Source organism: Triturus cristatus, chromosome 12 (assembly GCF_964204655.1).
Source record: "Triturus cristatus chromosome 12, aTriCri1.1, whole genome shotgun sequence".
Taxonomy (NCBI): Eukaryota; Metazoa; Chordata; class Amphibia; order Caudata; family Salamandridae; genus Triturus; species Triturus cristatus.
In genome coordinates, this window is record NC_140595.1 from 601,157,327 (window position 1) to 601,182,004 (window position 24,678).

Here is a 24,678-nt window from a genome sequence, read left to right on the forward strand (position 1 = left end):
AAGAGAGGAGAGCCTCGCCCGAGACCTCTGGTCAGTCTGAGGGTACAGACCCTGGGTTGGAGGACCAGGTTTAGGGTGTCCCCCCTGACCTGTGGGAAGGGGCAACTACTAACAGTGCCCCTACCAGTTTGTCTTCTGGGGGTGCCGCTCCAGGTGGGAGGGTACAGAGCCCCATGGGGGAGGTTCGGATGTGGGAGAGCGTTATTCCCCCTTACCGGAAACAAATCTGTTATAGTGTCAATTTTCAAGAATGGTAATCGGGCTGACATAGCCTTTTACCGCTTATCACTATAGTGGACGATGAGGTAAAGATTATTGGCCGGTTAGTGCTGAAGCAACTTATTGACTGGGCTGAGGGAGGAAGGATCTTATCAGACATTCAATACGACTTCACACAAAGGCGGGGGACGATTGAGCAAAATTTGAAACTATACTTATTGATCTCTAAATATACTGTGGCTAAGGAGTCTGTTCATCTGGCTTTCATGGACCTCAGCACAGCCTTTGACACAGTGGAGAGATCAAAACTGTGGGTTTAGCTGGAAAACATGAGAATGGAGATCTCTTGTAGATTTCCTGTGTAATCTACATGCTATTCTGGAGGCCTTAGTTAGATATGGTCCTTCAGGGGAATGTACAGAGCACTTTAGTTTGGGTCAGGGAGTTTCCTGGGGATGTATTTGAGCCTCCATTCTTTTTATCTTTTACATCGATCAGTTAGAGCGATTTTTATTGGAAAGATGCAAAGATGTCCTATGGGTAAACAACAGGCTGCTTCCAGCTTTGCTGTTCGATGGTGACACTGTACTTATGGCACGTACAGCAAACAGCCTGCAACTTTTATAAGATTGTTTTTATGATTTTATGGACGAAATGGGCCTAAAAACAAACTTTTCAAAATCTTATGCTATGGTGATAGGCCCTAAACATGCCAAAACGAAGACTTGTATGGTTGATGGTCATCTTAAAGAAAATACAAATACATTTTGTTATCTTGGTATCTGGCTGGATAGTAAATTGAACTGGTACTCGTTATTGAGAACCCATGTTAATAGGATTGCCCATATTATTGAGGCCTTTGCAAGACGTCTGGGCCATGTTGACGTTAAATCCATATTAGATCTTTACAGAGCAAAGTGTGTTTCGTAAGTTACTTTAGTCTCAGAAGTCTGTGGGTACAAGCAATGTCATTCTATCCAGGTAGCAGTAAACACATTTTTGATGAGACTACTGAGGTTGCTGCAGAGTGTGCCTGTTGAGATAGTGCATGCTGAGTTAGGGGCAGATATAATTTCCAATCTTATCAAAGTTCGCCTCACTATTATGGATGACTGTTTTGTTGAAAAAATAATTGGACCTAAATAGATTGATCATGAAATATTATCAGACACTAGAATATAGTCATCATATTTCTTGGCTACATTATGTCAAAGGCACCCGATGTGATCTGGGTAATCAACATCAATTTTCTAACCCAGGGCAAATTAGTAAAATAGATGTTGACCGGGTCAGGGAGGCTTTGAGTAAAAGCACATGAATCAAGACTCAACGGTATGATGGCCAAAAAATCTGGGGCGCACTATGTTATGGTAAAATCCATAAGTAATATAGAAATGTACTTGATTTTAGATATGCCAATCTTGCACAGACGATTGCTATCTTATTTCTGTCCAAATCAGTTTCCTCAACTGTTAGTAGGTTGGCATAGACCCTCAGAGCTGTCAACATAGCTAGTGTAACTAATACCTTACATGTAGTTTGTATTTGCCCTACATATGCACTTTTATTAAACAAGGATTTTTAACAAGTTCGGCCAGCACTGCTATATTTACAGTTTTTAGCTAATATTAAGGATTGTTTCTATGTATCACGGGTTTTTACAAACTGAGAGGTGATGTGTGTGTTTACATTCAATGCTGGTTTTCACTGATGAATTCTATGTTTTATGCACTTTTATAATTTACTGTGTTTACATTGAATAAAGCATTTCCTAATGACTCCTTACGTTCATTCAAAAGCTGGTGCATGTAAACCAGTGCGGCTTCATGCCCCAACGAAACACCAGAGATTGCATCCGCAGGGTACAAAAGGCAGTGACACAATACAGGGAGATAACATGCTATTCCTCAGACTTTGAAAAAGTCTTTGACTCCATAGACTTGGCATTCCTGTGGGATGTTCTGAACCGCATCTGCTTTGGACCTCAAATCATCTTGATGGTGGAGCTACTATACGAGAACCCCAAAGAGAAAGTTTGGGCAAATGGAGCCTTACTGTATCCCTTTCCTAGTGAATGGGGAACCATACAGGTGTGCCCTCTGTCTCCTCTTGCCATAGAACCTCTGGCAACATTGGTCCGATGTGAAGAACAAATAGAGGGGTTTGGTTGGAGAGCAGGGGCAGAGGACCATATAGCACTTTACACAGATGACATTTTGCTGTTTATATTGGGTCCAGGATCTTCTGGTCAATGTATCTTACAAATACTTGACCTATATATCGGCAAAGCAACAACACACAAATGATGGACGGAATACAGAACAAATCAAAATTCACCCCCAGTCACAGATCTTGGTTAAATCCATTGGTTTTTGGTATTGCTCATCACGCCACCCCAGTTCGGACCCAGCCATATACAAATCAATCCTGACCCTGCTCCCCATAGGAACGGTTCAGCCTGAACTGCCAGGCCAGGTCCTCCCTGGACTGAAAAACAAGCATCCTGGGACCGGTTTCAGGGTATCATCCCGCATCAGCCAGACTAGCATGAATCCAGTGATATAGTGAGCACGGGACCCACGTCTGTGTAAAATGTGGGGATGGGGACCAACACCAGTTGACTGATGCTTAACATTTCCATAAATACAACCCTCTTTCATCCTTAGGTATTTCCATCAATGTGCTGAATTTCCACACTAGTAAATTATTTTGAGAAAGTCAGGGTAGCGTCAGCTCAAGGATCTCTTCCAGAAAGGATTTTTCACAACCAAATCCATGGTAAGGTAACACTTTAGAAACAAGATATTTGCATCTACTATGCTCCTGCAAATAAAACCACACATAAAAAACACTCAGACTATTGTGAAACACCTAAATTGTGTGCCTTTTATTCTGGACGGTTTTGTAGTCCCAAGAGAAACTTCTCCATGATAGTAATTGAGTCAAGCATAACAGGCGTTTGTAAGACTCCATAACGTGATAGTTACTTTGTCTGATAGTGTAGGTATTCAGTGCTCGTTTCTGTGTTGGATATTTGTCAAACCAATTTTAATATACAGGATAGTAACTGAAAGATAGTTAAGGAGGCCTCAGGGGGCAAGGTGCTGCTGTATCTTACTGAGAAACCTCTGTGCATTAAGGACTGGTCACTCTTTGAACCAATTTGACATTCTTAGATTTGGCACTGAAGCACTTCTAGTTATCCTTAGATTAGTGGGTTGTGGGCGTTACTGCAGAAAGCGTAGTTCCAGCATGCAATGTTTGTTGCTGTACGAAATGTTTTCCAAGCCCTCACCGGTTGCACATTCACTTACTTGTATATGTTGAGCAAATGATTTGCTACTGGTCTCAATTATGTCTCTTAGACTTCCATATCATGCTGTGTTTTAGTGATTTCACTGTATGTCGTTTGGTAATTACTTCTCCCACTTTGCACAGTTACCCTTTTATTCTTTGATGGCTAAATTTGGCGCAGGGAGTTTAAGGTGGCACATGGTTTCTCCTTCCTCATGTCTGCTTAGGTTTCGAATACCCTATAGAGAGGTCTTACAGATCTGAAATCTGCTTGAATCTCGAGCTTTATGTTTTTGGCATGCAATTTGTTGTGCATATCTTAAGTTAAAGAAAGTTCTCTTCAATATTATGTCTGAACCCCCAACCTACCCCATAGCCATCAACCCAGAGTCTGTAATTGCCGATTGTAGAGGGTTGAACAAATGTGTCTCCACAAGTCAGACTGTCAAATGTTTAAAACAAGATTTTTGCAGTGTTTCAAGTTTCGGTGCCATAGCTGCAGCTTCTAGTTTCTTCTTTGTAGCGGTGTTCTTGAATATTTTCTGTTGATAACTAATTTCTGAATTAGGAGCTCTCAAAGAATGATGTATTATGCCAATGCAGCGTCTGCGTAGTGCCATTTCTGCTGCATGATATCGGTTTACTAGCCACTTCTGTAATTCAGATGATGGGATGATCATTTTTGGTTTACCCAAATTATTGTAATTATGAAAAGGAAAGTTACGAGAAGGTAAAGGGTGGATAATGAGTTCCTACTGGATATCAGCCGATAACGCAATCTCAAAGTAACATACTGACAGCAATTCTCTGTGTGTTACAGGCAGTGCCCACAATTAATCATTACCATTGCAGTAAACCACAAAGAATGGCAAATGTGGAGGTGTCCAGTGGTGTTACATTAGCCCCCTCTAAGCTCTAGGGGCCCCCTTCCAGCACTGTGCACGAACAGCGGCCCTGTACTTTGCAAGGAGGCCCAGTCAAGTTTCGTTACACCACTGGAGATGTCCCTCGAATAACTGAATGCATTTGATCTACCACAATTAGCAGCAGATAGCGTGTAAAATACCCTATATCACAACTTGGAGAGCAGTTCTGATGAAAGCTGCGAGGGAATCTGTGGAAGGTCGGAGGATGATGAATGGAATTGGGGGCCTGACAGCAATACATTCTACAACGCAAGTCAATAGAGTACACCTCTTCGGTGACATTCCATAGGCATTATTATTCCTAAATTGTTAAAAGCTGTATAATGGTATGTTAGAACTTATTTCCATTTAGATTTATTGAGCTCAAAAAGAACATAGGGATAGAAACAATCTGCTAAAAGTGAAAATAAGCAACAACTGAGAAAAGTGAATCGAAGGACCACTTTATCTAAATGGAAGAGAATGCAAGGAGGTCCAATAGATAATACATGGTTGAGACGAACATTTCAAGCACAAATCACACAAAGAAAAAATAATGTTCCTGTTGACTAAATGAGCCACTTGAATACATTTAAATAGGGCTAGAATTGGGTAAATTGAGCTAATATGTTTCTCATAAATCCTTAATTACATAACTCTGCAAATTAATGGTCATAGAAACTTTGCCTAAAGTTGATATATTTTATAACATGTGCACTATAAATATTCAAACATAAATATTTACTTTTCCGCTCAGTAAAACAGTTGCTTCAATAGAAGAGTAATCAATATTTATAAATCTTTAGGTGGCTTTTTGCCACCTCTTTTCCAGTCAACTGGCATTTTTCTGAAAGTATCAGTGACAATCCTACAACGGAAGTAAAATGAAGGAAATTCTACAGAATTAATCAAAGTCTATTAAAGTGAGACTGTGGCAAATATCAGACAACAAATCAAGCAAATTTGACCCGATAGCTATGGCTAGTTAGCTTTCTAGAAAGAGCAACAAAATAATGAAATGCAACTATTTCAGGTGCCCTACAAACACGTATTAAGAGGCTGTCTTTTACATATAAGGTTCCTCGTCGCTCATTCCTTTCTGTGAGAAAGCGGTCCTCCCACACATGATGCAGGAACACAACTGGTTTAAGTTAAAGAATACATTATTTATGATCAGACTATACAAGAAAAACAATAGAAAACACTGCCTGTAAGAGAATGAACCTAAAAAATGAACACAGTTAATATTGCACTTCCAAATCACCCACCACACTTAGGGCAGAAAAATTGATTTGATTTTGACAGTCACCAAAAAATTACATTCTCCATGAACAACAGCATTCTCATAGCTTTGTTTGGGCTGGGTAAGAAAATTAAATCATTGAGAAAACTATTAAATAATTTCTCATTTAAGGCATAACTGAGCTACGGTTTTAATGAACAGAAAATGTTAAAAATAAAACTTTGAAAACAGGTTGGGGCATGGAGAGCACTTGGTTTCCTGTGTTTCCAAAAATGCTGTAGAACTCAAAGTCTTGTAGCACCACATAAAAGAGAGATCAATCTATATTATTGCTCTGCATTTAAAAATATGGCATGTATCTCTAATTGCGAAGGACTTAAGACAAATATAGAGCAAAACAAAATTGTAGTATGGTCTTCAAAAGTCAGATTAGCAAATGAAGTATTCCTTAATAGTCACAATGACAAATAAGTTGAATGCTTGAAAGTAAACTCCCACAAAGCTGAATGACAACAAATGTGACAAGGTTTAATAGGACATTAGAAGCACTTTGGAGTGATGCAACACAACCAATTCATTTGTGTTTACAAAAGCATTTAACCACTTATCCTAGACAAAACCTTTTCCAACGTACATGACTCTTTCCCACTCCCATTCTCATGGATGCTTCATTTTAAGAAGAACTGACAATCTCACACAATGACCACAAAACACGTGGCAAGAGGATATCTTATATATGTATAATATATATTTATATATATAAAAATTGTTATATTCACGCTAATGTACCCCTTAGTACAAATAGCAAAATAGTATACCGTTTCTAAATACAAAATATAGCTTTCCAAAAAATTAAGCACACAATAGATATAAACCATCCAAAAACTAGAACGATTGAAAACTGTTTTCAAAATTCAATGACCCAGGACAGTTATCTTTCAATAAGGTTCCCTTCATATTTGATGCCTTTCAATCACAGAGAAAGGCACAGATGCATATTGGGCATACAAAGAAAAGTTTTTTTTTTTAAAAAGACAATTAAATAGGGAAATGAACAAGAGAACATAAGCGAAGAGGATTCAAAGAGGAATAGGGTAGGGTATGTTATATAAGAAGAGAGAAAACACAGGAGAAAGCATGGATAAATAGAGATACAAAGTAAGTTGGTAAAAAATATTGTGGCAGAAAAAAACAGATTAGGCGCAAGCCAAGATGTACATACTAAAGCAGTTAACAACATGGCGAACACAGAAATGACAAGACAAACAGGAACACAAACATGTTGCAAAAGGACAGTGACTGAAAGGTGAAGAAAGTGAGTTACAGTTAGAGCCACATGGAATGAAGCACGTAAGGGGAAACAATGGTACAAGGACAAATACGTAACAAGAAAGAGAGAAAAGTGTGAACAGGATGGCCAGAGAGAGAAACTAAGGGAGGCAACAGTAGACATGTCACAAGCGAGTAAAAAGAAAAGGTTACGATATAGCAGCACTGCAGGAAAGAGTAACAGCACAGAAAGGGCCAAGGGATAAAATGGCTTTGAAAACAGACACACAGCGAAGGAGGACAAGCAAAATGATTTTCGAGAAAGACTCTTTGGAGGAAAGAATAATAATACTGTGCTTATTTAGTGCTTTTCTCGAAGATCATGAAAGCGCTTTGGAATAAGTCACGAAAGTACTATTATCCAACTGATATGCTAGCCAAATACACAAGTAGGTGGAAAAATGTAAAACTCCAAACAAAAGTTAAAAGGGGTCAACATAACATAAAACTCCAAAAATATTTACACCGCTCACATAAGTGCACAAGTTAGAAAAATAAATGGTACAGACTAGAAAAAAGTAACTTAAAAATATATATTCTTCTGTACTCAAAAAGCTTGAATAGACAGATGAAGTATCCCAACCAGAAAAAAACTGGTTAAGACCGTACAGTGTTACCTTCCTTCAGAGAGAAGTCAGGTTAAACAATTAAAAATACAACTAAATCAGAGACTCACAGACACAACAATATTGAGGTTTAGCAGCTAGAAACTACTGCAGATTGACTTTAAAATTAAAGTGTTATATATGCCAGAACAGTTAAACCATTTTACTATACAAAAGTTACTCTGACTGATTTCAAATGTTCAGAGTATTAAAGGAACACTTCCCATTGCACTGGCTAGTTGGAGCACAGGCACAGGAATCTTCACCACCGGATGTCCAACAAGCAGGCACCTTAAAAATGTTTTACATTTCCCAATGAAAGTATGCATTATGTATCATAAAATCTGTCGAATAATTTTTTTAACGCCCATAAATACAGGAACATTGATTACTGAATGATGGAAGAGTGTTCTTGTTGTGCCATTGTAAACGGCAGGCCTGCAAACTTCATATAAGGTTATAGCAAGTCTTATGTCAACACGGAAATCTAGACAATAACTGGTCCAAAATAAGTAACCATTAGGAAATACTGAAATTAAGAAACACACCTGGAATAGCTACTGGTCTCATTACTAAAATTTTGTGACTCACTAACTTAATTACCAGATAGAGCTGTGCTGAAGCTTTTTCTAACTACAACAGGGTCTCAACCGGCTTTACATGAAACTGGAGACCTTTAGTAAATCTGGACCCATGTGTCACATCTTCTGGTTGCAAATTCACACCTTCCTTCTTCAGAAGTCCTCAGAAATTCAATGCAGTTTGTGAAGAACACAAAAAATATTTAGAACAAAGACAGGTAAACATCACAAAGGTTAATTTCTGCAGCTTTTGTAGACAAGCAGTATTTTCCTTCGAAGCTTTTGGAAATTAATGGTAATCTGGCAACAAAAAAGCATAGGTTTCCATTTAGCCTCAGTTCAGAGACAGTCTATAAGTTCCACCACCAGTCCAGCCTTTCAATGGCACATGTGAACTTCCGGAGACAATGTAGAAACTCAGCTTCAAAACACACCCGGGCTGTGCTGTAGAAAACAACTTAGATATTAATTTGCATCCACAGAAACAAATTCTGACGTCGTCTTCCGAGCCATCTTCTAACACTGCCCTAGAAATAAGTAAATAAAATTATTTATTGATCAATAATTATACCAGACAACGAGTTAACACTGAGGTTGGTAAAGTAACTGGAAGCATTCCAGATCTATCATGAGATCTGACAAATTGCAAGATTTTTCTCAGTCAGCAAATGTAGTATTTCGGAACTTAGAGAGAGGCCTAAACATATTTTTGAGATTTACAATTTATTAAACAATTGTATTAAAATTCTGCTCTGACAAGAAAATCTTGATTATTATCCTGAAACTATGTTGTGGGCATTCTGAAAAGTTACCAACGCATCAATCATCCTAAACACAAGAGCTGCTACTACTAAAACACAATTTGACTCTATCTTCCTCCTAAACAAAACATATGAGTAAGTAATGCTTTTACTATATTTTGAAAGCAGACCTGTAGAGGTTTGTTCGTCTGCCTTACAGCCTCACCTCCATGATAATTCATGACTATGTTACAACCGGTTGGTTCCATCTTCGTTGCGAAAAAGGTGTATATTAAGTCTTCATGAATGTTCTCATTAAAGATGAGGAGGAGCCAGTTAGGTTGAAAAGAATATCTTTATTAACATCCTAGATCCTTAGGTACAGCAATTAACAAACTTTAGTCAAGGCTAGAACTGTACGAAACTGAAATTATGTTGGTCATTTTGGAAATTTTGCATTTCCCTTGTTATGCAAATGTCCTGAATTACAGCATAATGTCACCTCAATTCTGTGTCAATTGCAGGAAGAATTTACACTGAACAGAGCACACGCAGCTTCTGTTCGTGATGCTTTTATGAAATGCGTTTTTGCACCAAATATTTAAGCAAGGAAGCATTTTGTGCTAAAATATTGCGCAAAATGGCTGATTTGAAGTTTGTACAATTATGTACAATTTTGCCAAAAATTATGCATAATTACAGAAAACGAAAATGATACAATTTTTTGCACGTCCATAGTCCTGGCATCATTCTCCCACCAACTTTTAGAAATTACCAGCTTACAACCTCCCCCCCCCGACCCCTCCCACACCCTTCCACTGACACACACACCAACATACTATTCCATCATCAACCACTCAGCATTCCATAAGCTAACTCATGCTAGATACCTTCCTAAATAAAGAACAGCCTTTCTCTTGCACACACATCACAGGGACAATCGTTAACAATCACTCAATCTCCAACATGTTTAGGTCAAACAACAGCCTGTTAAACACTCCAACATCCACACAAAGATAACAAATGGCAGTCACTATGTCACTATGAGTGACTGATGGTCGAGGAAAAGTTGCATTCCTAAAATACATGAGGCTCCGTAAATCTCATGTCAAATAAAAAACGAGACAACTGGGTTATGACTAACATTGCACAATGGCTTTCCAGTAGGTTCATGTGGAACTGGCCTTCTATGGAGTACAAAAGCGTTGGATTTCCACCTTCCCCAGTTGACCACATCAATCCAGGAGTGATGACTGTCATCTGTGGATGTGGGAGGAAGAGTAGCTTGCCGCTGGACTGATAGTGATTGGACAGCCACCACTGTAGATCTTGTACCATTTACACCGAGAACTGTATATTGTCGGAAAGGCAGTCTTAATGCTGGGCTGACCTGTAATTCTTGTACTTCAACTTCTCTCTGAGCCACCACTCCAAATAAGACACTTTCTTTTTTTGGTGGCTAATGTAGCACGTTCCAGCTGTGTCTCAAGAGGAGGTATCCAGCCGGCTGGAGTTTTATAAATGAAGGTAAAAGGCATCACTAGAGAAATTAGGGGTGCAGCAAGCCACCCCCTTTGAGATACACACTACTTTGAAATAGAATCAGAGTCAGAACTAAAAAGAAAATTGAGACTATTTTGACAGCTGCGACACAGTAGATGTCATAGGATGAAGTCAGGTTGCAAGACAAAAGGTTCTGCTTTTGTTGCGCCCGGTTAGACGCTGCTTCGGGGACAGCCACAGGCGTTGGCACCAGATTATCAACCAGCCCATGGATTCAGTACCTGCATAGTGTGGCAGAAACCAGCATGGATCTCTAGTCCTGTGTGGAGTGAGTATAGCGTTGTAACAGGTACCACGGGTAGAGACTCTGCCAGGGAAGGACTCTCATGTGGAAAACCGAGTGAATGCCCCTTTGGTTCCGCAAGACATGAAGGCTTGCCAGAGAGACCTAGAAGTCAGTGGTGGGATGGGTTTAGTACCGCTTCACTTTTCTATGCGTTCACTTGGACATGCACCAAGACAGTTAAAATAATTGCCCAGTGACTTGGAGCAGGACATGCATGAAGTCTGCAACTATTTTGTGTTCAGTGATAAACAACTTTTAAATAATAATAATAATAATAATAATGGGTCTTGTAGAGCGCAATGGTGACGCACAACGGCGTGTCCCCGCGCTGAGAGTGTGAGCGTGTTCAGAGGGAGTCCTGCGGGGAGGGCCACTATCTGGTGTACAGATATGTTTTCAGCTTGGCTCTGAAGATAAGCTCTGATGGTTCCAGACGCAGTGCTACTGGAAGTTTATTCCAGCATGATGCGGCGAGGTACCTGAAGGACCTGCCACCCATCCTTGCTCTGGACACCTTTGGGATAGTTAGGCGCCCTGAACCAGAGGATCTCAGCGCGCGGGATGGCTCGTATTGTGTCAGGAGACCCTGAAGAGGAGGGGGTGCCCTGCCATTAATGATCCGGTGACAGGTGCAGAGGGCCTTGAATTCTACCCTGCTCCTGACCGGAAGCCAGTGCAAGGCTTGGAGCGCGGCTTTGGAGGCTGATCTTCTAGGAAGTTTGAGAACTAGCCGAGCAGCGGCATTTTGCAGGACCTGTAAGCGGCTCAGATTCTTCTCGGGGATACCTAGATAGAGAAGGTTGCCATAGTCCATCTTGGACGTGACTAAAGCATGCACTAATGTTCGGCGGGCTCTAACGGGAAGGAGCTCCAAAACCTTCCTGAGAGTCTTAAGGATCCCGAAACAGGTGCCGACCACCCGGTTGACCTGGGGGCCAAAGGTAAGATCGGAGTCGAACCAGACACCTAAATTCCTCGCCTCCAGGCAGGGGGTAGGTGTTGGTCCCAAATCAAGTCTCGAACTACCTATTGGTGCATTAGGATGCATTTATCACACTATTTCAAATTGAGTCTGGAGCCCAGGCACACCTAGTTCAGGTCTGTGACAGACATCTGGTTCCTGAAGTCGTTGCAAAGCGTAAATCCTTCCCTATCACACGGTTCAAGAGTAATTTTTAGGAGTCTCTGGAAGAACATGGCGGGAGCAGAGCTCCTGATCCACATCAGAAGAAGCAGACAAAAGGAATTGGCCTTGGGGCACGGGGTGACACTACTTGGAAGTATGGAGTCAGTGCAGAATCGCATGTCACTACATCACAGTGCACAGGAACACTGCCACAACATTTTCCAGATCCAGTCTGGCACCTGGGAAATGTTCTAATGTGAATAATCTGGGATTATAAGTATCCGTATCCATATCCATCAGAAACCTCATATCATCTACAAGCGACTGGTATCCTGAATTCTCGTTAGCCAGTTCCAAATGTCATGGTCCCAAAATGCATCAAAACATATCACCTATACACTAGATTTATTCTACTTCCAAGGACTCTTTCCAGGGGCAGCTTCTCTGTAATGGTGAGGAGCGCTGCCCCACTTAGTCAGTCAGCGGAAAATAAAATGATAATATAACAATATTATAATTTTTTATCCCACTGACTGACGGAGCCATGGAGTCTTGGGCAGGAAGGAGGTGGTAGTGTGCACTGTAATGTGTGCATATCGGTTTGGTTGGCCGTCTTAGGCACTTAGGTTTCTCCAACCCCGCTGTGTTGCGCAGGTGGGTTGGTGAAATGCCACGGACAATAAGGCACTGTCTGAGCGCAAAACTAGGTCGATCAACCAATCCTGGTGCTGCTCTCATGCTATGAGAAATTGCCTGTGCTGATCCTTATTCTACAAAAGCCTTCATGAAAATGACAGAAAACAAATTGAATCGATACGAAGTCAAAACCCACAATTGGTTATCCGATAGCTTAATAAAGTTTTATTCATTTTGACCAAAACGGGTAGAAAACGAAAAACTACAATTCCCATTCACTCACGGGTCAGCTACATTTCATTCAGCCAATCACGTGGCCCAATGAGATTCCAACCACATGTCGACTTTCTAGCCATTCGCAGTGTGCGCCGTAACATCAGGAAGCCCTTTAAGAACTAATGCGGAAGTACGAAGATTCCAGTTCAATCGAGATCAAGTCTGGACGCGCGTAAGAGATTTCGGCAGCCTTCTCCAAGTAAAAGGTAACTGTGCTCCTTCGGCGACTAAAACTCGTAAATCTTACCTCCGTGTCTTCATAAGATTGTAGTCAGACTTCTTAAATGTTCACCATAATTTTGAAATTCCTTGTTCCTCCCAGGAATTTGGCTCCTCGACGAGGTCAACCACACCTTGCATTTTGAAACAATTCATACAAGGTAGGAAATTCGACCTTCTTGCTAAGCAAAGCAGTTTTATGTCCCCCCTCACTGCTTCGTTTGTTTCAATTTACTCTCACTGCATTTCAGGTCACATCTTGCCCTTTATAACTGTCATCGAGACCAATAGGCTCCACTCACATGAAATAAGTAATGTGGTGGCCGTTTTGAAATACAACGTTCATGACATGATGAAACCTTTCTTCATAAGCTGTCTTTTTTTATGTTGTTTCAGAAACTCTTTTTAAGCCAGCAATTAGACTCAAAGACTAAGTGCGAAATCGGCTGATTTCGCCAAATAGGTAAGCTAATTTTTGGAAACTTGTCACTCAGGTGGTAGAGGGTTAGTGTTGCTACAATTGTAGTTTATTCACAAGCTCACATCCAAATACGCCTCTAAAGTATCTTTATTTATTATTGTCTTTTTAGTGATTGGTCCTGAAGAGAACCCCCAGTTAACGACCAACGCGGTTCGAAACTCGTCGACCTTCTGCTTGTTGTTTTGTAAACCAATTGTGTTTAATGCTAAGACATTTTCTGCCTGGTGTATTTAATTGTAAATATAACGTCCTTTTATTGGCACAGTGCAGGAATTCTTTTGTCTAAAAATCTCACTGTTTTCTTGGTTTCTCCTTGAATGTTTAACCTTATTGAAAACGTTTGAACAGAAAGGATTGCTAGAGTGTATATATATGTTTGTGTCTTTTATGTGAGTGTTTTCTATGTTGTTGATTATATATGTACTGACCTAAAGTCACTTAGTTTTTGTACCAGAGTAATTCTTCTTTGGCTTTGTGGTTCATTGTTGAAAATGATGCAACTATTTGTTATATGAAAAAAAGAATTTTGATAAGATAGATAAAAAATTAAAATACATTGTTTTGAATCAATTTCGAGGAGGTTGACAGTAATTTGTTTTCTGTCATTTTCATGAAGGCTTTTGTAGAATAAGGATCAGCACAGGCAATTTCTTTGTTGTTTTGCTTAGCGACTCGGGCTTGCTGATTAGAGCCAGACCCAGTGTTGTTAGACAGCTCATGCTATAAGAGCAGCATCTGGATTGGTTGGGGAGCCTGTGCTGGTGTCTTAGGGACTGCTGGGACACCATCAAGAGTGAAGAGGCGCACCGACGCGTCGGCAGCAGGACAGGTATTTTAAAAATGTTTTATTACATCTCCCCTACACTCTCCACCCCCCACACCCTGCCACCCCTCCATTGGAGTTTTGTGGCGGCCACGACCACTTTCCAACCTTCAGGAACTGCAGATTCCATAAGCTGCTCAATGCTTTCCAGCTCCTCTTGTTTAGTTTCTATTTTCTTTACTAGTAAAGGTCAGTGAGTAGAAACAATTTTTCTGTACAATGTACAGCAAACTCGTTTCCTTGCCCAATGCGCGCTCTTCACAAGTTAAGTGCACTGTAACATTTTCCTCACATCCTTCTTCCTTCAGTTCTCTGCCCTATATGTAGCGGTTTGTCTCTGCCTATGTATATTGGAGACAATGCACACTGCCAAATGTCCAACAAACACTAAATAGATTCTTCACTGCTGGTTACAAAGCCCAGCAGCCAACTGTCCCTAGCCATGCTTATAATCACAGCTGCCTTGGACACAGCATCCTCTTCAACTCTCACTTTTCCAGTTTGACAGTCGAGGCAATACCCAACAACGTTTCTCTCCTTTGGCCAACCTTCTATTTGTGTTCCTCCTTTCCAGCACCAAGCACTCATCCCAACTTGCCAAGTGATTTGGTTATGGGAGGCCCAAGACAACAAATTTCTGGAATATGGTTGCCATTTCTCCACTTTCAACCAGTCTCTCTACCTCAGAACTATCGCTGTCAAGCCTCCAGAGGGCTTTTGTATCTTTAGAAGGTACTTGCAAAATCTTGTTGCCACTGTGCAAGGCCTCAGGAAGCTTCATCAAAGATGAGTTAAGAGCCAGCCATGTTGAGGAAATCATCCTTATTTACATGCTAGGCCCTTAGGTACAGGGTCAGGTACCAAGCTCTAGTCAAAGCTTCATCTTCCTTCCAATTTTAATTTAACTAGCAGCCTCTGTTTCAGCTCACAAAGATGAACAGGGTTGAGAGCAGATGTCAACTGTAACAGAGTTGTTAGTTCGGGATTGTAGAGAACATGAAAAAGCCCAGTATCATTTTATCTTGAGAAAAAGTTTTGGGGTTTTCTAATTTGTACAAAGGAATGTGTTTTGAAACTACCAAAGAGAACTGAGGAAAACTTACTTACAAGATGATAGAACAAGTCTTGCATATATAAACAGTGGTATTAAAAACTGCACATGTAAGAGCATCGCTATTATCTTGAATAAGTCCTATTTCTAGGTCCACTACATTATCAGGCCATTTGCAGAAGCTGAAGGGACTTCATTTTGCAGTTATATATGTTATTCAGAGAAAATTCAGTTGACTCGAGAGGATTGAGTGAAACGGAATAGGTGACAGGAAAATATTTTTGTTTAAAACCAAATACTGCGGAATTTGAGTTAAAACAATAGCTTTACAACACATAAGGTCGGGTACAGCATCAGTAATAAGCATTCAATACATGGCAACAGACAAATCGTTCCAGTCTGTAATAAGTCCACCATTTGGGCAAATTGTCTGACGTTTATAGGGGCATCATAATGCCAAATAAATTGGCTCAAAGTTTTGCACACCATTCCATCCCCCTACGCTAGGACGCTAACAATAATGGGTTGGCAGTGTTCCAAGCAAGTGCAATGTCCATTTTGGCGATCCTGGAGCCCACCCGACCGTTGACTGCTCCCCTCAGGTCCTCCAGCATTCCTAAAAGGGCCATACGTGGTTGATAGGTCTCTCTAGTACATGGGAGAGAAAGATGGCTGCCCAATATTTCACAATCACTAAATATGATCAAACAACGTCGAAAAGGTCTGCACTGTCCTTGGCTCACCGGAAGCAAGCAGGCGTGGGGTGCTGACATGCCCTCAACAGCCGTAGTGGTTTATAATAAGTAATTCACAAAATTTGTGTTGGAACAGCCAGATTCTTGAGGATATTGCTAGTCACCGCGAGGCCATTAGGACTCCCCCCTCTTATCATTTTTCTCAGGAGCACGCCTATGCCTCCAGTCTTGCTTTCCACAGGGTAAAGAAGTCCGGTGAGTAAATGACAAGATTTATAAATGTGGGAGATGCCACTTTCTCCCATGGGAGCCATGAGTAATTTGTGCTCCAACAGTTTAAACTCGGAGGGAGTCCCTGAAGGACCTCATAGCAGGGCTGAGTTGCAGAAACTTATGAAGTTGAGAATGATGAAAGTTGAAGTCTACGAACAGCTCCTGAAACGACTTCTTGTGGGACACATGCAATACATCCCCCAGCTTAGATATTCCAATTGAATCCCATTTACAAATCCTTCTAACCGAGCAAACTGTTCAAGACGGCAACCTCTGCAGGGAAATCCTTCCGCTCCACCCTATCAAGTGCAGTGTTGACCTTGAAAGCATAAACCTCACCCTGGGGAGCTACGTAAGGGAGTGAGGAACTGATGACTCATATGCCCATTAAGCGGTCAGATCTCATGACAGCAACCTTGACCCGAAAGGCCGGGTCTGCCCAACCTCCGTCATTCAGGATCACCAGCTAAGAGGTCCAGATCACATTTTTTGAATGCGATACTGGGACATGGTTGGCCCACATGCAGGACGGCACTCTAGCCTGAACATCCACAAACCACTGCTGTTGGATCACATGCAGAAAGTTTTGGAGGACATAAAGAAATCTTTTTTTTATTAATTATTTTTATTGAATAACATCAAAATGACAGCATGACATTTGCAACTGCACTTCCATTGGGACAGTTATTAGAGCACTTATATTCTGCTGAAGTAGTCCGGTGATTAATAGTACAGTTTCCAATCACTCATTTACAACAGCCGCACAAGTGTCCAAGTACTAATTTACAGTTGTGGTCTCCCATCACGAACACGAGGGAGCAGAACATAGGTGAGATGAAAAGTGGGGTACGGGGGTGGGTGGGGTACGGGGGTGGGGGTGGCGTGGGTGGAGGAAAACTTTGGCCTCCTAACATGACGTGTTATTGGGTTCTCTTTTCTCACACCACCTGAGCGCGCACACTTTATCTACATTCCAGTGCCCCCTAAAATTGACTTGGGAAGCCCATTCTGGCCCTGGGGTGGGAAAGGAGATAGCTCTGCAGAGGCCTCCAAATATCCCTTGGTCTAGCCTGTGCAGGCATCAGCTCCCAGTATTCTACCACTTGGCTATGGCAAAATGCTGCGTTTTTGAGCCAATCAACGGCCCACGGAGGCCCCCACCACATCGCAATGCGCCGCTTGGCCAACAACAGGAGCACAGCCGCTAGGTGCCTCACTGTTGCCGGCATTTCACGCACATAGCCCAGCAGTGTTGTCAGGGGGGAGCGCTCAATCTTGCACTCTAGCATTTCTTCCACTGCATCAAATACCGTCCAATTTCCAGGCAGGTCCAAGTCAGATGCACAAATGTAGCCACCTGGACCCGGCACCTCATACAACACACGTCTTCGCTCAAACCTGCTCTATGCAGCTAGCCAGGAAATCAGTATAGCCTGTGTAGAAACTTAAAATGGATCAGCCTCAACCTATAGTTGGGGGACAACACCCTAGCTTGCGTGCAGCAGTATACCCATTTATCCTCCTCTATAGGAGTGCCTAATATTTCTTGCCAAGCCCTCTGCGCTGGAGGGGGGGGGGGGACGCTGATAGGTGCTGTGCGCTGCATGCCTGTATAAACCCAGGTAATTAATTTACGTGGTGATGGGTTACCTAGGAAGTCTTCCAAGACCTGAAATGTTGGTGCTGCTATCAGAAACGAACTGAAGTGCCCACGCAGCGCCGCCCGGAGCTGATAATACGTAATTTTATCAAGTAGACCCGTGGTGTCCTCCGCAATCGCCATGTCAGGCTGTATAAATTCTCCGCCTGGGAACGCCTCTCCCATAGTGCGTAGATGTAACTTCTATAGTCTTTGGCATACTCCCATGTTCACCGTGAATGGCAACGTTGGGTGCCTCAGCAATGGCACAGAGGGGGCAAAATAGCTTCTATATATGTGCCCTGCGACTCAGCTCTCGCCATGCCCAGACCGTGCAACCTACTGAATTCACTGTTGAGTGCGGCCTAGTCTGCGGTCTGTAAAGCACCATGTTTAGCAACGTCCTGGCGGCATAATCGTGCTCCGGCACCATGTATGCCATAAATTGAGTCAGATGTAGCCAATAATACCCAAACTGGGCCTGCGCACAGTTGAATTAGAGCTCCATTTCAGGGGCCCCTAGTCCTCCCTGTTCAAAAGGCAGCACCAGGGTCTCCCAGGAGACCCTGGACTGTTTCCTAGCCTAAACGAGGGTAATCAAATTCGATCGTAGTCTCCATTTAGAAAGTGTGGGGTAAGGGGTAGCGGGAGATTAACAAATACATAAAGGAACTTGGAAAGGACATCCATCTTCGCTATTGCTATTTGTCCTGCGAGGGGTAGTACTGTCTAGCGGCCCAAACGACTTTCAAACCATTCCATGAGTCTACCATAGTTGAAACACCAGAGCTCCTCAATATTACGGCTAAGCCAGATTCCCAGGTATTTCAGTGGGGCCTCCACCCAGCTAAGTGGGTATTCCGACTGGAAACGTTCCGTGGCCGTTATCTGTGGGAAAATAACCAATTTCCCTCAATTAATAGTGATACCGGATAGACCACCAAATTGTATGATTTCCCTGATCAGGGGGTGTGAGAAGCTGGCCTGGCATATGATGTCCACTAATGTACTTTGCAAAGAAATACATTAAATAGCACGAAATACACAGCGGACCCCGGGGGAGGGGCCCAAACCATATGCTAAGTAAGTGGTATAAGAACCATGACTTGGGTCAAGACAATGTCGAGAGGACAAAAGTGCTGGGGACCCAAGGAACCACCCAAGGGGAGTTACTAGGAACCCCAAGGAGAATGTGTGCAGTGGGGGAACACGACCGCGTGCTCCGTCCAATGCTACGTGTAAGTGGCGGTTGAGATTTTAAAGATTAAGGATCCTTCCCAATGGACCCTGAATGAACCCCGTGGAAGACAGAAGGTTGGAGAGTCTCCCCACCCGTGGATACACTAGTACCCACATTACCTACACCAGGGAAGCAGGGTGCATAGGTGTGAAGTGGTGTTGGAAACTGCCGTCTAACCCAATGGAAGACTTCAGGAAAGAGCCACTGCTGAAGGAGGAGAAGGTGTCCGGTGGAAACCGAAGGTAGATTCTAGATGAGAGGTACCTGCAAGCAGAGGGGACAGAGTCTATGTCACTAGGAGTGACCAGGAGACTTGGAAGACGAATGAGCTCCGATGTCTGGTGTTGCAGGAGAGATGACGATGACTTTGACTCTGCAGCTGTGAGGACCAGGTGATGCTGAGAAAGACCAGGAGCCATGCACGAGCTGTCCCACATCGGATGTCGATTGCTGAGGGGTCAGTGTCCAGCTGGAGCACCAACAAGCCTTGGCAAGTGCAACCAACTAAGAAGTCGAAATGTCAGGAGCAGCAAGGTCCAGGGGACTCACCACAAGCAGGGGAATCAGGGCAGGCCCTGGGCGCTCAGGGGAGCCCAAAAGAAACAAAGGTGACCCTCAAAGGGACCCACAGGCCGGAGGCACTGGAGTCGTGAGAGGACCTCAAGCAGCTCACGAAAAGATGCAGCACACGATGCAGGGTGGCTGAAGATTCTGGTCACTGGAGGTGCTCAAGGTTGGGGCTACTTGAAGCCCATAGATCTACTTGGAAGGAAGCCACAAGCCTTTGCAACTGCAAGTTGGCGCAGTGCACAGGGGTTCGGTTATTGCAGACCCTACGAGGGATACTGGCCTCAAACTGGGTAAGAGGGCAGGGCAGGCCTCGAGAGCTGTAAATAACCACCACCTGTGTTGCAGAATCTTACCGAGTCTGGAGGAGCTCAGGATCAGCAGACCGGTCGACTTAGTTGCGGTGCCTGCGAATGCATGTTAGTGACTCCTCCAGTTCAAGGGAGATTCCTTCAGGTGTCTTTAATGCCCACAGGCCTTGGAAGGTTCCTGTATGGCACACAGGCATAGACGATGCAGCAGACTGGAAGGGAGATGAAGTCGAGCCCAAACGAAGTCCAGCGAAGTCTAGAGTGCCCAGGCGATAGAAGAAGTGGTGTCTAATCTGAATCTTGTCCCACGACGAATCTAGGGACCCACCCACAGTTAAGCCCTTAAGTACCCTATGGAAAGGGTTGGGACCATTCAGGGGACCCTCCTGGGGGAGGGTCTGGACAGTGGGGAGATAACTCCCATGTCCTTTGTCCAGTTTCGCACCAGAACGGGAGCAAATGGCTCCCAGAGCTGGTTTGAACTGGACTATGCATGAGGACACCAAACGTGCCCCTCATGCAGACTGAGTGGTGCTGGAAAGCACCCCCACCCTGCCCCAATACACTAAATCCTGTCTGGGAGGTGGTCACACCTCCCTGTGGCAGGATGCCTAGAGATCTGCCTTCTCCTGCTCAAGTTTGGCTCAGCAGCAGGAGGGCAGAATCAGGTCTCTGGTCGTCAACAACCATTTTGTGCTGTCCGGGACAAGAAGGCTGGTACCGGGCGCACTGAAAGCCTAACAGAGGGCTCTTCCAGTGCTTGGAATTATACCCCCACACCGTTTACAGTGTGAGGGTATGATTCCAACATGTTTGATGCCAAACATGATAGGATTAGTAGCAACCAGTTTCGAGATGGTCATCGCGTAATTACACGATGCCCCTCTATTATTATGAAATCTGTTTATTAGCATTTGTTGATATAGACATAACATAAATCATGAATGTAATATCCCACCGGCAATGAGTCCGGTACTCAGAGGAGTATCCGCTAATTGTGAATGCGGTGAGCCGCAAGATCCAGCGCCACTACGAGGCGTGGATTGATGCAATCAAGTAAGTGTCAGGGCCACCGCCCGCAGTTGAACAGATTCATGTAACAACCGAACTTAAATAAAAGAAGATAGGTTAAACAACAGAAGTCCATCAGAAACAACAGCAGCAGGTTCGATCTTAGACCATACGACCCTCAGGATACCCCCCCCCCGGTCCACCCCCCCCCCCCCAAAACCCGGCCCCCCCATCCCCCGCGACATATCATACTATGAGAGGCAAATGTCAGTGTCCGCACATCCTCCAGGTTCGGTTAGGACCTCCCCGCCAGTCCCCGGAGTTGGTCTCCCAGGCTCATCTCCATTCCCTTCCCCACCAGGAAGTGGCTCCGCAGTATGTGTCCCACAGAGTCTCAGGGCGTCCCCATCCAGCTGCATCAGGACCTGCACGTGTACGTCCCATTGACTCGCTATGGGTGTGAGTCTGAGGCCTAACGTTTCCTCTCGCAAGAGGGCCGTGCCCTCCGCCCCCGCCCACACTAGCAAGGAACTCCGCCACGCCTGCGCCCGAGGGGGTTCAGTCGCCTTCCAGCGCTTGGTAATTAACCGCTTCGCCACAATCAGGCCCAGATCGAGGAAGCGACAGGCAACCTTCGTGGGGGGAGTTCTACGAAACAAGTGTAACAGACAGGCGGGCCAATCTCGCTGCGCCAGCGGACCGGCGCAAGTACGTAGCGCTCCATGCACCGTCCTCCAGTATGAGTCGAGCGCTGGGCAGCTCCATAACATGTGTACTAGTCCAGCATCCAGAGCCCTGCAGCGTGGGCATTCAGCGTCCGCCCGGTGGAAATAGCGATTAATGGAGTCGGGAGTGAGATATGCTCTGTGCAGTATGAAGTACTGGATTTGGCGAAACCGCAAATTCCTGGGGATTCGTGTGGGCCCCCGTAGCGTATCCCTCCATTCCTTGTCGGTCAGGGGACGGTCCAAATCCACTTCCCATTTACCCCGCAGTGGAGACAGGTCCGCCACCACCATCATGCGCAAGGAGGCCGCGAACCAGCGAATCATGTGGCCGCCCCGTCCCATGACGTGGAGGTACTGCATCATGAGGTGTTGCGCCGGTTCCTCCTGAAGAGCACCCCACCGACTCGTCAGCGTCGCGACTAGCGAGCGGTGACGGAGGAACTGACCGGCCGGTAACCCAGTCTCCTCCGCCAGCTGAGCGAACGGTATAAGCACACCGTCGTGGTAGAGGTCCCCCAGCGTGCAAATATCCGCCGCGTGCCAGTCGGCAAGCTCTGCCGAGCGCAATATCCCTCGACCGCTAGGTGAACCCTCAATCGGGATGGCAGGGGCATATGGGGTGTGTGACCAAGTCAGGTAGAGGGCTCGCCGATAGCACCGACAGGCCACCGCCACCAGAAGGGGCCCCGGCTTGGTCGCTCTGGCCGTCGGATGGAACATCGCGATGACATCCGTCAGGGGGAGCGGTGGCTCCACGGACGCCGTGTCGTCCCTCTCCCGGTCGGCCAACCACCTGGCCACCCATTGCAGCTGTGCCGCTAGGTAATAGTGCGCAAAACAGGGCATCGCGAGTCCCCCCTGACCCGTGGGGAGGTATAACTTAGAGAGCGCCACTCTGTGTCGTGCGGTGCCCCACACAAAATCCCGAAGGGAGCGCTCCAGGGCGGCAAAGAAGGACGCCGGGATATAGGTGGGCAGGTTAGCAAAATAGTAGAGGAGTCTGGGCAGGGCCACCATTTTGACCAGTGCAATGCGACCCATGACAGCAAGGGGAAGGGTGCCCCAGAAACGCATCTGGGCTCTGATCGCCGTCACCGCCCTGCCCAAGTTACCTTCCACTAAGTCAGCGGGTCTCCGGTACACCTGAATGCCCAGGTAACGGAAGGTGTCCGGTTGCCACCGGACAGGCACACCTCCCAGTTGAAACCGGGGATCCAGGGTATCATCACGGAACGGGTAGAGACACGATTTGGCTGCATTCACCCTTAACCCGGAGAGCGTTGCAAACTCCGTGAGAACCCGTTCAGGGTCCCCTGAGATATTCGCCACATCCCGCACGAAGATCAAGAGGTCATCCGCGTACAAGGAAACCTGGTGGGTGGCGTCGCCCATTGGAATGCCGTCCGTCAACACCCCCCGCAGGGTGGCTGCCAAGGGCTCGATGGCGAGCGCGAAAAGGAGGGGTGAAAGGGGGCACCCCTGCCTGGTACCTCGGACAATCGAGATGGCCTCGGAAATGTACGGGCCAGTTCTCACCCGGACCACAGGGTTCTTATAGAGGAGCGCCGCCATTTGCAGAAACCCAAGGCCTAGTCCGTAATGTGATAGGGCTGCCACCAGGTAGCCCCATTCCAAGCTATCGAAGGCTTTCTCGAGGTCTAACACTAGACAGCCCGCCCGTGGCCAGTGCTGTGCACCGTGTGCGGCAACACGGAAGAACCGGCGAAGATTAAGCGAGGTACTGCGCTTCGGCACAAACCCATTCTGGTCCCTGTGCACCAGTACAGGCACGGTGGGGGCCAACCGCTCCGCTAGGACCTTGGCCAGGATCTTGTAGTCGGTGTTGAGGAGGGCGAGGGGGCGATAGGACCCTAGATGAGTAGGATCACGCCCTGGCTTGGGGAAAGAGATCAGGTAGGCTTCCCTCATGGAGGCAGGCAGGGTGGCCTCCTCAAGGGCTGTGAGATATAACGCGTGCAGACGGGGCACCAGAGACTCCCGGTATGCTTTGTAGTATTCTGCCGGGAGACCATCCGGTCCAGGCGCCCTGCCAGAGGCCAATGAGGCCACCGCGTCCCCTATTTCCTCCAGAGTGAGGGGACCCTCCAGTGTTTCCTGGTGGGCATCGGGAACTGTGGGGAGGCCGGCAGCCCCTAAGAACAGATCCAGATCCTGTGCCTGCCGTCGCCCCGCCGAGGTATACAGGTCTTTGTAGTGTGCCGTGAGCGTCTGGTGGATCTCCCACTGCGTGTGCACCAGCGTGCCGTCTAGCCCGCGAAGGGAGGCTATTGGCGTATAGCCCGATTCCGGTCGTATCAGCCAGGCCAGCAATCGCCCCGCCCTGTCCGATGTGGCTTGGACCCGTGCCGAATGGGCAGCGTAGTTGTGGCAGCGCAACCTCTCCAACAGCGCAGCATGGCGTGCCCGAAGCCGGGCCAGCCTGGTCGAGTCACTCCCACCACCCTCGCCATGACGTTCGCATGCCAGTAGCCGGGTCTCCAGAGCGGTGAGTAGCAACGTAAGTTGCTTACGGATATTCCCCGTTGCCCCCAGACAGTGTCCCCGCATGGCTGCCTTGTGCGCGTCCCACTCCGTCAACGTGCTCCCTGCCGTGCCCTCATTGAGGTCAAAGAACTGCTCGAACGCCGTGCCGAGCGAGGCCCGGAACTCCGCGTCCTCAAGAGCAGCCGGTTGCAAGCGCCAGGTGGGGATGGGTGGTCTCCCCGGGTCCCAGCAGAGACGTAGTCGAAGAGGGTTGTGGTCAGAGTGAGTCCGGCCCAAGTAATCCGCCTGGACTATCAAAGGGTCCAGCGACGGGGAGCTCACCACCCTGTCAA

General features: G+C 45.5%; 1 protein-coding gene across 1 annotated transcript in view; it reads right to left on the reverse strand.

Annotated features, from left to right (window-relative positions):
* Nucleotides 1-6,168: 6,168 nt before the first annotated feature.
* Nucleotides 6,169-24,678, reverse strand: part of NFAT5 (nuclear factor of activated T cells 5) — a 796,538-nt gene continuing 778,028 nt past the window's right edge. The window contains 1 exon segment of the mRNA XM_085638738.1: nucleotides 6,169-8,703. The gene's annotated coding sequence lies outside the window, so the exon portion shown is untranslated.